Source organism: Tursiops truncatus, chromosome 17 (assembly GCF_011762595.2).
Source record: "Tursiops truncatus isolate mTurTru1 chromosome 17, mTurTru1.mat.Y, whole genome shotgun sequence".
NCBI lineage: Eukaryota > Metazoa > Chordata > Mammalia > Artiodactyla > Delphinidae > Tursiops > Tursiops truncatus.
This window is the reverse complement of record NC_047050.1, coordinates 68,795,628-68,811,377: the sequence shown is the minus strand read 5'-3', so window position 1 is coordinate 68,811,377 and position 15,750 is coordinate 68,795,628. Positions and strand designations below refer to the sequence as shown.

Sequence of the window (15,750 nt, the reverse complement as noted above, 5' to 3'; positions counted from 1 at the left end):
CAGAACAGAGCAACTTCTTTTTCAAAGTGTAATTTTGAAAAAGAAAACTGGCATTAAATACCAAGAATGCAAGAATTATAAAGTCTAACTCACCCAGAATGTTAGATGGAGATTTGGAAAACGTATAATGGATGTACTCATGTTCCCACGGTGGGAAGTGGAAGAAAGAAAACAAGGACCGTTCTCCATGGTGTTCACCATCGATGACACATCTACCACACCTCTGCACTTGGCAAGCTTAACTATAAAGATAACAACACTTTTATATGATGCTCATACCATGCCCCAGACAACATACTAAGTGCTTTACGTACTTCATCTCATTTAACACTTACAATACCCTAGGAGGAAACTGATACCCAATGAAGTTAACTGCTTCCTCTCACAGCTGATTAAGTGGCAGGGCTGGGATTTGAACTTGAGCCTTCCTGACATTAGAGTTCTGCACTCAAAATTCACATGTCCCATTAAACAAGTCACCTAAGGGTCATTCACGGGCATTTGTTTTCCACAGTCCTCTGATCTATTCGTTTCACTATTAAAAGCATCATGAGTATATTCCTGAGTGAGGCAAGGGAAGAACTATGAAAAAGCAAAGTGTGTATGAAAAATAATCTACATTAAGCAAGTCACCTCCTTCCCCTGGACCTCAGCCCTCCCATGTGTACAAGGGGATTTCACAAGAAATTTGCTAAGGTCTTCTCAAGGAAATGTGCTTGACAGGTACCCAGGTGAGGGAATGTGGGCACCAATGCTAAGTCTCCTGTGAATGAGCTCTCTCCCAGCTCTGCCATTCGAGCTCTGCGTGTCTCTCTGTGTCTTCGTTTCCTCAACTATTTTATTTCATTTCATTTCAATTCACTTCTTTTTTTTTTATTTTTTGGCTGTGTGGCTTGTGGGATTTTAGTTCCCTTACCAGAGATTGAACCTGGGCCCTCGGCAGTGAGAGCTCAGAGTCCTAACCACTGGACTGCGAGGGAATTCCCTGTTTCCTCAACTTTAAAATAAGAGTAAAAGTACCTTCCCTGGGCTTCCCTGGTGGCGCAGTGGTTGAGAGTCCGCCTGCTGATGCAGGGGACGTGGGTTCGTGCTCCGGTCCGGGAGGATCCCACATGCCGCAGAGCGGCTGGGCCCGTGAGCCATGGCCGCTGAGCCTGCATGTCCGGAGCCTGTGCCCCGCAGCGGGAGAGGCCACAACAGTGAGAGGCCCGCGTACCGCCAAAAAAAAAAAAAAAAAAAAAGTGTTGAAAATGCCCAGCGAAACTCCTGGAAAATATGAGCAATCCACCTGGTTTTCTTGTCTTTCCCTCAAAACAAGAAGCTCGTGAGAGCAAGAAGAATGAAGAGGGAGAAGGCAAAATCTTGGGATGTGAGCGTATAATGTAATCACTGGCACACTGAAGTGGAACCAGGGGCTTACCTGATGGTCCAGTGGTTAAGACTCCATCTTCCACAGCAGCGGGGGCAGGGTTCAATCCCTAGTCGGGAAAATAAGATCCCACATGCCACGCGGCCAAAACAAAATTAATAAATAAATTAAATGGAACCAATCTCCTACTCCTGGTTCTTATTTCTTTTTTCTCTAATAAGCAGGATGAAAAGGAAATAAATCTAAGAATGAGAATGTGACTTGAGTTAGAAAAAGAAAAGTAGATCTGAAGGAAGATTATGAGGAAAGCCTTGATCTTTTCCCTCCCATTTTGCACCCAGCTGCCCTCCAACCCTACTCACGTGTAGTCTAATTATTCATTGAAGAAATATTAACCGGAAACTTACCGAGTGCCGGGCCTCAGACTTGGTGTCAAGCATAAAAGGGAACTTAGACACAGCTCCTGCCCTTCCGTCAAGGTCCTAAAAGGTAGAAACAGGAATATGAGCAAAACAAATTTTCATTTCACTGCAGTGTAAAACCGTGATCGTATAACGAAAGGACAACCGCGCACAGCCTGTATATGAGGCGTCACCAAGAGCGATGAGAGGACACATAAGCTGAGATAGGAAGGTGCCTTTTCTTGAATTAACAATGGAAAACGGGCACTGAGGCTCTGATGCCTTTGGCTTAAGAACCGGATGAATGGATGGGAGAGGCTTCCATGTCTGGGCAGAGCTCTGGGTCTTCAATTCAGGGTCCTGGGGAGTTCCAGATGTAATATGATGTGGTCAGAATCAACTGCGAGAGCACCGTGTGCAAGGTGTGCATAGCAGGTGGTGTGTGTGCGTGCGTGCACACGCTCACGCATACACCTGTGTGAATGTGAGAGCAAAGTCCATGTGCGTGGCATATCTGGTAATAATTTTCTATTGGGAGATCACTGCTGCTTTGGACTCTCACTTACTTACTTGCTTTGTTCATTTGTTTTCTCAGACAATCTATTCCCATTCCGTTTGTACTTGCGTACTTTTTGCCCCTTAAGAGTACTTCCCTCTTCCCTTCTCCTGGAGACCCGTTTATTTATCTCTGTGGACACCAGCACCTTTGCTTTGGCACACATTTTCAAGATCTATGTTCTAGCATCCAGTCCAATTTTACTACAGATTTCTTATTCCTCCTTTTGAATGCCATCTCAGGCAACTTCTTTTCTTCCCAAAATTGCCCACAAAGGCTGAAATGGGTGAAGAGTCATCAGGAAGAAAGGTCAGTGATTAAAAGGCACAACTGGAAAGGTTACATTAGACACCTTCTTTTGTAGAGTTCACAAAGGCCCAGGCAGCTCTAGGAAAGGGAAAATGGCCCAAGGAAAAAATGGCCAGGAATCTCAGGCAGAGCCTATCTTACCTGGAAGACACCCCAAAGCCAACTAGGAATGATACCCTCTTCTCTACAGGTTAGAAAAAGAACACTGTTTTTAATTACACACACACATATATACACACATACATATCTATATTTCATTTTTACCAAAGTAATGCATTATGAGGTTTAAATACACACACACACACACACACACACACACACACACACACACACACTTGTGGTTGAGAACAGTGAGCAAGGGCTCTTTGCCCCACACTTTTCACCAACCCCCATCCAGCTCCGCATAAAGAAGCACTTTTAATTACTTTACTTTTCTATATACATATTTTTTTTTTTTAATTGTTAGCTGTCTTCAGATATGCCTATACTGTTGTTACCGCTCTGAGACACATTCAGTTGACTTTGAACTCTAAGCCATTTCCATCCCACCTGCTTTCCCTCTTTCCTTTACTGGGTATCAGACTCCCCCCACCTCCCCTGGCCCCTTCCCTCCCCCTTTCCTTTCACAACCATTTCTCCTAATTAGATCCTCACATGTGGCATTGCATTTTGGCATCTACTTCTCAGAAGACCCGGATTAACATAGTCTCTCATAAATCCTTCTGTGGCTGCTACAGGATGAAGTTCAAATTCCTCAGCAGAGCATACACAGCCCTATCCGATTTATTACTAGTCAAGTGCATTTCAAGCTGCATCCCTTTACACGTGAAGACAGATACCCAGCTGACCGTGACCCCTTCCTTCCTCTTCTGTCTTCGCATGTGAGATTTTTTCTCATTTCTGGAATTACCTCCCTTCTCTTGCCTAGTGGAAAAGCTCCTCATTATTCAAGCATTTGCTCAACCTTGGCTTCAACCTGTGAGACGCTACACAGAGAACTTAAAGTTGCACAGATTTCTGACCTACAGAACTCAAAGCTGATGAATGAACGAGCTTTACGCTGTTCACATGTTTCTATGCAACAATAGAAAACTGGTACATTACAGCACCATAACTTAGCTCACCCAAACTGACACACAATTCAAATTTGTGGTGAGGACCATTCTACTGTGAATTTTTTTGAAAGCAGACATTGTTCCTTAAAGGCTTTGTTTGTGCAGAGCCTAGAAGAGTGGCTGACACATGATTTAATCAGACTGAGGAAACAAGATTGCTGTAATGTCTTTAACAACACACCTGACATGTACTTAATAAAAAGCGTTTTATAAAAAAATCATGTTGTAACTATGACTCATGTATAAATTGAAAAGTCTATCACAGCTTTGAAAAACTGTCAGAGGTGATTACTCTTTTCTTCATTACCTCTAAATCACATAGTAGCATCTGAATAAATAAAGGGGGAATAAGAAAGACCTTATCCTTGGGAGTGCTAGGTCACTTATGTTTTCACTTCCTTAAGATTTCCCTGAATCTTCAGACTGGTTGGGAATCTTCCTGCTATATTTGTTCACAGCTTTCTCTATTTCTGTTTCAAGAAATTTTCGCAACTATAATTAGATAATTATTTGTATAATTGATGGCTTAAAATCTGGCTATCCTCTCCAAGGACAGAAACCATGCTTGGTTGATTGGAGTTTTTTCTCTATGACCTTGCAGAGCTCCTGACGTAAAATAAAAGTCCGATGCAAAATTCCAACAGAAAGAAAGAACAAACCAGGAGGTAACATAGTCAATGTGCAGTAATGTAAATGCTACACAAGGCAGGACTTATTGTACCAAGAGTAAGGACACAGAGGAACACTGGCCTGCATGCTAGGGACATGGTATTAGGTCGTCATTCTGGGAAAGGGGTCTAGCAAAAGGAAGTTGTGTTTCTAGAGCTCCAATCCAATGAGATGGGATTCAGAGGGACTGAAGGACAAACAGGAAATATTCAGATGGTAATTCTGTCCTTTAGATTGGACTCACACAGTGAGAATTGTAGGGAGACCTGGTTGGGAACCAGGGGGGCTCCCGGGACAACTCATTCCAGAGAATCTGGTGTCAAGTCTAGTTGACATCTATACCCTAGCACCAGAGAAGCTAATCCTTGTGGAAAAAGGGGATCTAGTGTGGGTCTGGGGAAGGGAATTGATTCTAAGACCCATAAGATGCTTGATAACTGTAGACAACACTTAACTGTTGTCATATGGATTCTGTCCTAGGAACTGTTGAAGCACTTCAAGATGTATTGCCACAGTTTATTTGCAGAGCAACTCCTAAGGGTAAGTGCTAATATCGTCTCCATTTTAGAGAATAGAACCTGAAACAGATTCTTAAGGTCATAAAGCCAGTCCCAAGGTCATAACTCCAATCAGTGGTCGAACGTGGTAATCTGAGCTCTGAGCCCACACTCCAATATCTTGGCAATGAGAGGTGGTGGAAAGGGTGTATACGTTGAAGGCTAGCGATGGAGATTCAAATCTGGTCCTTCCATTTTGTCCCTGGACCAATTTGAGCAAGTTCATGAATTTCTCTGAGCTTCAGTGTGCTTTTCTACAAAGTAGACCCAGTTACACTTACCTCCAGGAGTGGTATGAGGATTATATAATGATAATCACGGCAAGTGTCAGAGTCGATTTTCAATACATGTTACATACCCTTTTATCTTCTGCCTCTTTTGTAACACCAGAAGGGGACTTTATCTGCATGTGAAGGTCCTCAGAACTTGCCCCAGCTGGGAAGGTCAGAGAAAGAGGTGAGGGAATCAAGACTTGCCTGCCTTACTATTTCTGTGCTGTGTGCTTTGCTGCTGAATGAAGATAATAGTGCTTAGCTTACAGCGTTTTTATGAAGATCAAATGAGATCATTTTGTGAGAGTGCTCTACAAATATAATGTAAGGGCACGTCAGGTATTATTATTCATACCATTCTGTCTCATTCAACAGAATAAACGCAGGCAGAATCCCAAAGCCTAAGTATTGTTAGGAGACAGATTTGCGTTTTCAATTGTTCTTCTTGGAAATTGTAAAAGTAGGTTCAGCCTGAATAAGTGTTGAAGCGATTTCAATTTCCCTTTAAATTTGGAGATGCCAAAACCCTGTGATTTCGGCTCCCAGGAAACACCACTGGAGCTACCTACCTGCTCTCAGTCTTGATAATCAAGTACATTAGTACTTAGCTGAAACTGAGGTAATAATATCTTCAGTCACGGTTAAGTCTTTAAGCATGACAGCAAGTTTACCTATTGAGGAATCGCTATGGTTTGAAGGTCCAAATTCATTAGCATGGTTTCCAAGGCTCTTCAAGGTCTGAAACCTATTTTATCACCATCCTTCTGCCTTTCTCCTCCGACTTCCAATCTCAGTTCTAGTTCCCCTGATCTACTCACCGCTCAATTAATACATAATTAAATTCCATTCCTCTGTGCTTTTATTATACTTTTCCCTCTATCTAGGATGCCTTTCTCTCCCCAGCCTTCCACCATCACATACAGACTTCTGTGTTTATGCTGAAATCTCACTTGTCCTTTAGGTATAACTCAAACCCTCCCTAACTATGAAGTCTTCCTTCTTTGTCTTACTTTCAGCCAGAATTTATGTCTTCCTCCCCTATGTTTCCCTTGAAGTCATTTATGCATCCGTGTATCCATCCCTCCTCTTCTCCATCCTTCCCTTCCTCCCTCTTTCCCTCCCTTCATTCCTCCCTCCTTCTATCCCTCTCTCCATCCATCCATCACCCAACATTCTAGGCACCGCCCAAAATTTTAAGGCTCTAAAAAGGGTAAAAACAAACAAACAAAAACAGTAGGACCCATCCTTCAAATACCCCTTTATTTAATGTTGAAAAATTATAAAATATTGTGGTTGTAGTGAATAAATAAGGTGATGGTGACAGCTGAGATAGAAAAATGGTTTGTCATGGGTAAATCAAAGAAGACTTCAGGTGGGAGGTGAACTCCACACTTACCCATTTTGAAGGGTTAGTTAGAAATTGCCATATGGAGCACTGAAGTGCAGTGATTTTCATACCATCATATATTAACTTGTGCATGTAGCTTCCTACCTCTGTTATTCTGGGGGTCATTTGGGCCCATAAATCCTTTGCTGTTACTTATTCTTAGTCCTTTGAGGAATGCCTGGCACATGAAATGAATGAATGGATGGATAGATGGTGATGTTTTAGGAAAAAGAAAATATTTTCCTTTTTTTGACTTAAAGGAGTTCATCATGGCAAGACAGGAGGAAATCATAGCCTTCATAGCCTTAGAGATGAGGCTGTGAAGGCTAATTTTATGCTACCTTGTGAAGCAATACTAATTCTCATTAAGCACTCAATACGTTCCAGATCGTAGCTGAATATTTTCTCAACATTATTGTAATCAATCTACAAAACAATCTTGCATTGTGGGTGTTGTTATCTCTGTTTTAAGAATGAAAAAAAAACTGGCACCCACAGGGGTAAAGCAACTTGTCGCAGGTCATGTAGTTGTGACTCAGGTAAGATTCAGCTTCAGCTCTGGTTCCAAAGGCCAAGTTCTTAGCCACTGCATGATACTATCATCCATGTTGGTCCATCTTCTTCGAGGCTTTCGGGGGCCAGCCTAGAGCATTGTGAGGGACGTTCCACCATCACATCAAAGCTAAGTCCATACCACGTCCTCTACCTAAAAATTCAGTTCAACCTTAAGGAACACTATGAACTGGATCACCTGAATCACTCTACTTGGTACATAAAACCTCTTGTCTGGGATTTTGACTCATAGCATAGTAATGGCTGAAATAGTCTATATTACATTGTGGTTAATCATTGGCTTTGATAATACCCCAGGCTTTAAATGCCAGTTCTGCCATGCCCAAAAGCTCTCAGACAGGTGCTCTGTGACCACCTAGAGGGGTGGGATAGGGAGGGTGGGAGGGAGCGAGATGCAAGAGGGAGGAGATATGGGGTTGTGTGTATATGTATAGCTGATTCACTTTGTTAAAAAGCAGAAACTAACACACCATTGTAAAGCAATTATACGCTGCTAAAGATGTTAAAAACAAACAAACAAACGAACAAACAAAAGCCTATTCAATTTAGCTCAGCCTATGTTTCATCATGTATAATAATAGTATAATGACACCTAATGTGTCAAAATTAAATAACATATATTAAATGCTTAGCATGGTACTTAACGGTAAACACTTAATAAATACTGGTTAGCACTCAATATTATTAACTGATATACATATAATATTTATATTATATACAAATATATAATACCAAACCTATAAAATGCTACATGTTATGCATTATAGGTTATAAATTATATATAATATGTTGCATATTATATATATATATATATTTAAATGTTTTCCCTTTTGTTTCCATCTCGTCTTTTAGAAACTGCAGTACAATATATTTATTATGTGTGCAGGTTTTGGAGTCCGACTTCATTCAGTTGAATCCTGTTTTTTTATTTATTAGCTATGTGACCTTAGGCAAGTCATTGAACATTCGTAAGAATGATAATACTAGTCCATTTCATTGGGCGTTTTGAGGATTAAATGAGGCACAAATCACTAAGCAAAGTGTTTGACAACTAGTAAGCACTTAATAAATGGTGTTGTTATTATTACCATTAGCATTATCACCACTATTAAATATTAATTGTTAATTCAATAAACTATTAATAATTTTATTATTTATACTTAAATAAATATTTAGCATTTTAATATCTAAATATTAAAAAGGTATTTCTTACAAAATGTGCTAGAGCACATATCTCTATGTTACCCAGATATGTAGCCCGAACATAGACACGTAGGGTTCCCGAATGACTTTTGCACAGCAGTGCAAATCAGTTCTTTCACAATAATTGCACTTTATTTCATTTCTTCACTGTGATAAGCTCTGGATGTTTGTGCCTTGTCTTTTCTTTCAAATTTTCATAGTTCCACTCACTTCCTTCTTCTTTCCTTATGGGCACTACCCATAGGTGAAGAGAAACGGTATAGGGGCAGAGGACAGAATTTATAGGCAGGGGCGTGAACAAAGATGCAGAAGAATGGTAAAGATGATGACACATTTGAGATACAAAAAAACTATAAGTGTTCCTGAAGCATAGAGTACAGAGGACAATCTGTGTTACTTCTTTAATGATGTATTTATTTCTTGTAGTGGGAAAATTTGTGCATTTTTGCAAACCTATGCATTGTATCTGGTAGGGAAGTGCACACTGAATGAAGAGAGAGAAGGGTTGATCAACAGTGTAAGTCTCCTGAGAAGACGAGAGGCTTTTGCCAGGAACAAGAATGGAGATCCTGTTATCGTGAGGAAAAGCAGAACAGGATAGAGAGAGATGTAGGTGAGAGTGAGGCGACTTAAGTGTCATGCCCACTAATCGGCATTTTATCTTGCAGGTTAAAGGCAGACAATAATATTCTCAAATTAGTTTTCTCTACTGGAGCCAAGGTCATGGTGGTGGAGAAGTCAAGACAGGGAGTGAAAGGTTAGGAGTCTCTGCAGCTTGATAACTGACCATCTGCAGTTAGCAGAGCAGAGGAAGGGGAAGCAGTTGAGATTGCCCTAGTCTAGGTTCCGCTTTGGGCAATGGCGAATGGCCATGTCAGAATGAACAACACTGTGATGAGGAAGATGGATGGGATGCCTGGGAGACACCCAATTAGGGATGTGCACCTAAAAGCAGTTCCATGGATGGGTCTGGAGTTAAGAAGCATCTGGCCTTGATATAAATACTTAGGTGTAATTAGTAAATAGATGGTCATTGAAGCCATGTGACTGATGGAGTAACCCAGAGAGAGGACGGAGAATGCAGAGAGAAGAGGAAACTTGGCATGTATAAATGACGATGGGAAGGTACCAAAAGAGGTGAAGAAGTTGAGGATAAACAAGGATCATAGGAATATTACTCAGCCATAAAAAAGAATGAAATAATGCCATTTGCAGAAACATGGATGGACCTAGAGATTATCATACTAAGGGATATAAGTCAGACAGAGAAACACAAATATATGATATCACTTATATGTGGAATCTAAAAAAAAATGATACAAATGAACTTATTTACAAAACAGAAACAGACTCACAGACATAGAAAACAAACTTATGGTTACCAAAGGAGAAAGCGGGGAGGGAGAGGGATAAGTCAGGAGTTTGAGATTAGCAGATATATACTACTATATATAAAATAGATAAACAAAAAAGACCTTCTGTGTAGCATAGGGAACTATATTCAGTATCTTGTAACAACTTATGATGGAAAAGAATCTGAAAAAGAATGTATATATATGTGGATCACTTTGCTATACACCTGAAACTAACACAACATTGTAAATCAACTATATTTCAATTTTTAAAAATTAATTAAAAAATTAAAAAGAACTGATGGTAAAGGAAAACAAACGGGATAGTGGGGTCAAATCACTGAAGCAAGATCCCTAAGAAGGGGCTAAAATCCATAAGGTACAGAGCAGATTAGCTTTAGATAGTGAAGAACCAACCGTCTGTTGTGACAGAAGGGAACGAGGAAAGTACAGATACAGATCCAGGTGAAATGTATGTGCCGCAACTCATATTTTCTCAGGGAATAAGAGGCCAGGTGATGTACTAAGCTTGAGAGAGGAACGTTTGAAGGGTCAGAGGTCTGAAAAGAAAAATGGACATTTGAAGTAAAAGTGTTCCAAGGTAGTGTGTGGGACCTGGTTAGGGTAAGAGGGGAAAAGCACATCAAAATTTCAGGGTGACTGGCATGTGAAGTAGAGAATGACAGGAGAGAATGAAAGATGTTAATGCACCTGTACATCCTGTGTTCCATGATTTTAACATCTGCCTTGCATCAGCCAGCGGTATCCAGAAAAACAGAGCCACTGGGAAGAGATAGATGATACAGATACAGATATAGATATGGATAAAGATACAGATATGGATATAGATGCAGATATGGATATAGATACAGGTATGGATATAGATACAGGTATGGATATAGATACAGGTATCTATATCTGGGATATAGATATGGAGAGTATAGATATTTATTTATTATAAGCTATTGGCTTACATGATTATGAGACTGAGAAGTCTCATGATCTGCTGTCTGAAGCTGGAGACCCAGGAAAGCCAGCGATGAGAGCTGGAGAGTTGACGGTGTAGATTCTAGATGGAGTCTGATGGCCTGAGAATCAGGAGCGTGGAGCGCAGGAGGACCCAGATGTCCCAGCTCTGCAGTCAGGCACAGAGGGAGCAAATCCAGCCTTCCTTCCCCGTTTTGTTCGATTCAGGCCCTCAGTGGATTGGATCATGCCCATCCACATGGGAGAGGGCCATCTGCTTTACGCCGTCCTCCAATTCAAATGTTAACCTCTTCCAGAAACATACTACAGACACACTGAGAAGTAATGTTTAATCATATATGTGAGCATCTCGTGGCCCAGTTGACACATAATTTAACCATCTCGTGCCTTGCGCAGCCCCCAAGAGGATCCAGCCACCGTTATGGTGTATTGTCTAGTGATCACACCACCTTCCAGAGCATCTAACATTTGTTTTTATTCACTTCTAGACTTCAGCTGGCTTTTGAAGCAGCACTTGTAGAACATTTTAGAGGAACTGGGAAACAATAGAGCTTTCATGATGCGTTCATGTAGGTCTTCTCAGTTACCCTCTTAAGTATTGGGAGGAGGCTTAAAATAAAACCCTTTAGATGATATTAAGGCACCAGTAGGTTAAAGCTCTCTCTTAGGTAGTTACAAGTTTAAATCAGCTTAAATCCTTATTTCTGTATCATTAGACAACTCCATCTTACTCTGGCTTTTAATTCCATGGCCAATTAACATAAGAAATGGTATGAATTCTCCAAGCTGTGTAATCAGCTCTGAGCTGGAATCCTGGCTTTGCCACTAACCAGCTGTGAGATTTAGGGCAAATTAGTCAAATGCAAACGCACTATACCTTTTCTTATCTGTAAAATGGGAGTGTTGAGGTATACCTTGGCATATTGTATTTATAAAAGATTAGAAAAAAATATATTTTAAATTCTATATTAGTACCAAGTAACAGATACTTCACAATATTTTTGCCTTATAAACAAAGAATAAATCCTGATATAAGGGGGTAATATAGTCAGGAAAAAAAGTATTTTCTCTGTAAGAAAAAAGAAATACCTTGTTTATCCTGGAGAGAGGAGAATAATGGCAGCTGAGTTATCATGAAGTAAAGAGAATAGATTCTTCTTGTGTTCTTCTGGAAACCAGACCAAGAACAGGAGTGCTAAAGTTCTGAGGAGATAAATTTAGGCTTAATCCGGTGATTAGCCAAAAGGCAATAGACATCCGGCTGAGTCTCTGGATGGTAACTGAATCTAGCTAGAATTTAATAACATCATCATTTGTTTGATGTTTTGTGTTTGGTTTATTCATTGTTACTGTTAAGTTTGCATTTCATTTATCGTAAGCGATTCTTATTTTCCATTTAAGATGGCAAGTGATTTTTTTTTCAAGTGGAATCTTTATAGAAGTGTCTGTTAAAAGAAAAATATTAAATAATAGTATTTTGTATATATAACAAACATCCTTCAGGTGATGCAGAAATGGCTGATTGTTGGGAAATACTGGCTCAATTAAGGAGCTGTCTGCCTACTCTTAGACCCCTTCCAACTCTCAGCTGCTATGACTGTACATTCGTAGGGGAAGCAGACGCAGTGCTTGAGAACTTGATGGCAGCAGTTCTCAAGGACAGCAGTACAACTCTCCTAGTGTATTTTGAAATTTTATAGGGTGTATTTTTGTTTGTCCCAAGAGTTGGGCATAGTGATCAATATAAAGGGCTGGGGATGCTACATGTTCTGTGTTGTCAGGGACAGTCCCTCGTGCAAAGAATTACTTTACATCCCACATGATTTTCAAAGGTCCTGCTGTAGAGTCATTAGTAAGTTGCTTATTACGATTATACACATACACATAGTATGCTTTGCATGGTTTTAAAATAAAGATAATTGTCCAGGGATGCATCTACCTTGTAAAGTAGAAAAGATTTTTGTTATTTTTAGAATGTTACCAAGACTGTTATCCATTGAGAAAATAGTCAACAGTAATAGCATTGTGATATTTGAGTTGTTATAACACACTTGGATCAGCCTATATTTGTAGCTCTTACATTGCTGGTGGATCTATGATACTGGCAACATCTCACAATTTGTTAAGTCTTCTAGGGTGTTCATGTGTTAGTAACTATATGTAAGTAAACTCTATATATCATAAATAATAGTTGACATAAAATATAATGCAGTAATGTATTTTATTTATTGAATGATAGATTTTATTTTATTATGAACTAATTTTATTTATTTTATTATGACATTCAGGTATTTCTGTTGGCTTTTCTTGAAATCATCTGTCGCTAGGTTGTATTATCTGTGAACGTTGTTTCATGGTTTTACAAGGGGGGCTGGCGAAATACTTACTAGAAAGTGGAAGTGTTGGGACAAATGGTGTTGAGCAGCCTGCCTGACACTGTGGAGTCCTCCATGGTGGCTTTGCCACTTTCTCCCTGTGTCATCTTGGGCAGTCCTTGACTTCAGAGCCTCGGTTCTTATCTACAAGGAAGGGATTCTATCAATGTACTGAGGGTTACACCAGACCCTGTAACGAGACCCTGTAAGCGCTTAGCAGAGCACCTGGCACCTATTAAGCTCTCAAAATATGCTAGCCTTTCTTTATAAATTATTTTACATGATTACTTATCCCTCTGAGCCTTGTCGGTGAGATGGGCTAAAAATATTATCTCAGGATTGTTGGGAGAATCTACTGATATAATGTTTGCAGAGTCAACACAGTGCTTGACATATAATGGATCTTAAATTGTTAGCTCACTTCTCTTCATGTGTGTTAATCCTAACTCTGCAGTGACATAATTCTTGTTCCTAAAACCATACCCTTCAAAATAATGTAAAGGACCTGGGAGGTCCTCCGTAAATTGATTATATTGAGGAAATAGATGACAATTAATGGGTATGCAACTCTAATGTTGGCTTGTATATGACAGTTGCATTTCTAAAACTGGCTATCATTTTTTTTTTTCTATTAGCTATGGAAAAAGTAAGCTTCAGTTATAAAAATCAGATTAGAGGTTTTCAGATATAAATTCTGCATTTTAGGTTTGCATGTGCATTTAAATGGCAATCCAGATAGTAATCTCAAGATAAAACAGAAGGGATGTGCAGTTTTCCACTCTGGTCTCCTCAGAGCATCTGCATTGCTCACACACTTCACTGGAGCTCTAAGCACCCTGTAAATTACAAACGTGCCTGTATTGTAAATCTTCAGTAAGTAATAGAATCATTCATATCGCACTGTCACCTGGCCTGAAATTCACCTAACACCCAGGACTGGGTCTTGTTGGTACAGAAGCGGCCAAATCTGCACCCGTGCAGATGAAGGACCCCCCCAGAGTGCAAGGACTGATCATGGTCATTTTCCCTAGACTGCCCTTTTCTCCTCCTCTGAATTCCCACCTCCTTCTTAGGCTTCAAGGCAAAAGTATAAAGAACATAAATTCTCAGCTTAGACATGGGTTTGAATCCTGATTCGGTCACAAACTAGCTATATAACAACAGTCAAACTCTGATAGCCTCAATTTTCTACCTATAAAAGAGGGATCTCATATACTTGTTATAATTAAATGAGACAGTAAATAAGACAAGCAATGATGAGTACATGACACATAAACTTTTTTTTCAGAAAAGGTAATTTTGCTCCCCTCATGGATCTTTCTGTATTTTTATTCCATCCTACAACAAAATCAGAAGCAATTGCTTCCTCCTACATATATCCTCCAGTTATACGAACTTATTATGGGACAGTCGACACTGTCTCCCTGGTGTAATTGCCATTTCTGCCCCCTCCCCTCAAATTGCTCATAGAAGAGAGAAAGCTGATGAAGGTGACCATGTCTTTTGTTTGTGTATCCTTAACCTTAGAAGTTTCTGGCATGTAATTGAAAACAGTACATGATGGTTTTTATAGATAGTATTTCAGACTAGCACACAAACCATCATCAAAATTAAATATTCAAAAGAATGCGTGTTGGCCAGAAGCATTAGGCATCACCCTTAATTTACATATCAGTTGATAGTCTATTCAAATACCTTTCTACAGCATTTAGCACTTTGGGATGAGAATTACTATTCTCATTAAGTGGAGGGAAAAACTGAGAAGGGATATGGGCCTCCAGCAGTGAAGCTGGTTAGTGGTTACATGACTAATGAGTTAGGATTCTTTCAGTAGCTAGGAGTAGAAAACCTGACTCAAACTAAGTAAGAAGGGGAGTGAATGTTCATGTAAGAAACAATGTCCAGGAGTAGATCTAGCTTTAAATGAGTTGTGATTCAGGGCCCAAGTGATGTCACAAAGCTCCACTATTTTGCTCTGGTCCCTGTGGGTGGAACACATTAATGGGTTCTGCATGGTGATTCCAGTGGCTTCAGGTTACTATCAATGCAGCATCTGATCCAGCAGAAGAGACCATTCACTCCCCTGAGCATGCTGACGAAAGTCAGAAAACTGATTCTTGGAGACAGTAAATGCCCTGACTGGGGTCACTTCTCTACCCCCCGGAAGCTATCTCTGTGGATGGGGCCGCTGAATGCACTGACAGCAAGCATGGTCAACGCACCTGGAACCTGGGGGTCAGAGCAGGGGGGAGGTGGAGTCAGCTTTATTCACCTTATGAATGTGGACCCAAAAAGCAGTGGTTCTCACAATGTCAAATCAGAGTCTCGTTCTCAAAAGTACAATATTTTGATGAGCAAAAACGATAAAATTCTACTCCAGTGGCAGAATCAAGAGAACTACCTTCTCCTGAATGAAGATACATCTCCAGTTCAAAAGATCATCTGAGGACCAATAAAGAAAAGGACAATTGTATACACATATACACACACATATGTGTGTATATCTGTACATATGTGTATATATTACATGATAAAGTCTTGTATCACCTTGGGTTAAAGCCTCAAAGGTCAGTAGCAAAAGTAGAAGTAAAATGGGTATATGGGACCAGAAAATTAACTGTTACC

General features: G+C 40.0%; 1 long non-coding RNA gene across 1 annotated transcript; it reads right to left on the bottom strand.

Annotated features, from left to right (window-relative positions):
- Positions 1 to 1,837: 1,837 nt before the first annotated feature.
- On the bottom strand, positions 1,838 to 11,900 carry LOC141276831 (uncharacterized). The gene is made up of 3 exons (XR_012327011.1): positions 11,840 to 11,900; positions 5,335 to 5,411; positions 1,838 to 1,851 (listed from the first exon to the last, which is right to left on the bottom strand). It is a non-coding gene; the product is annotated as an uncharacterized lncRNA (long non-coding RNA).
- Positions 11,901 to 15,750: the final 3,850 nt, after the last annotated feature.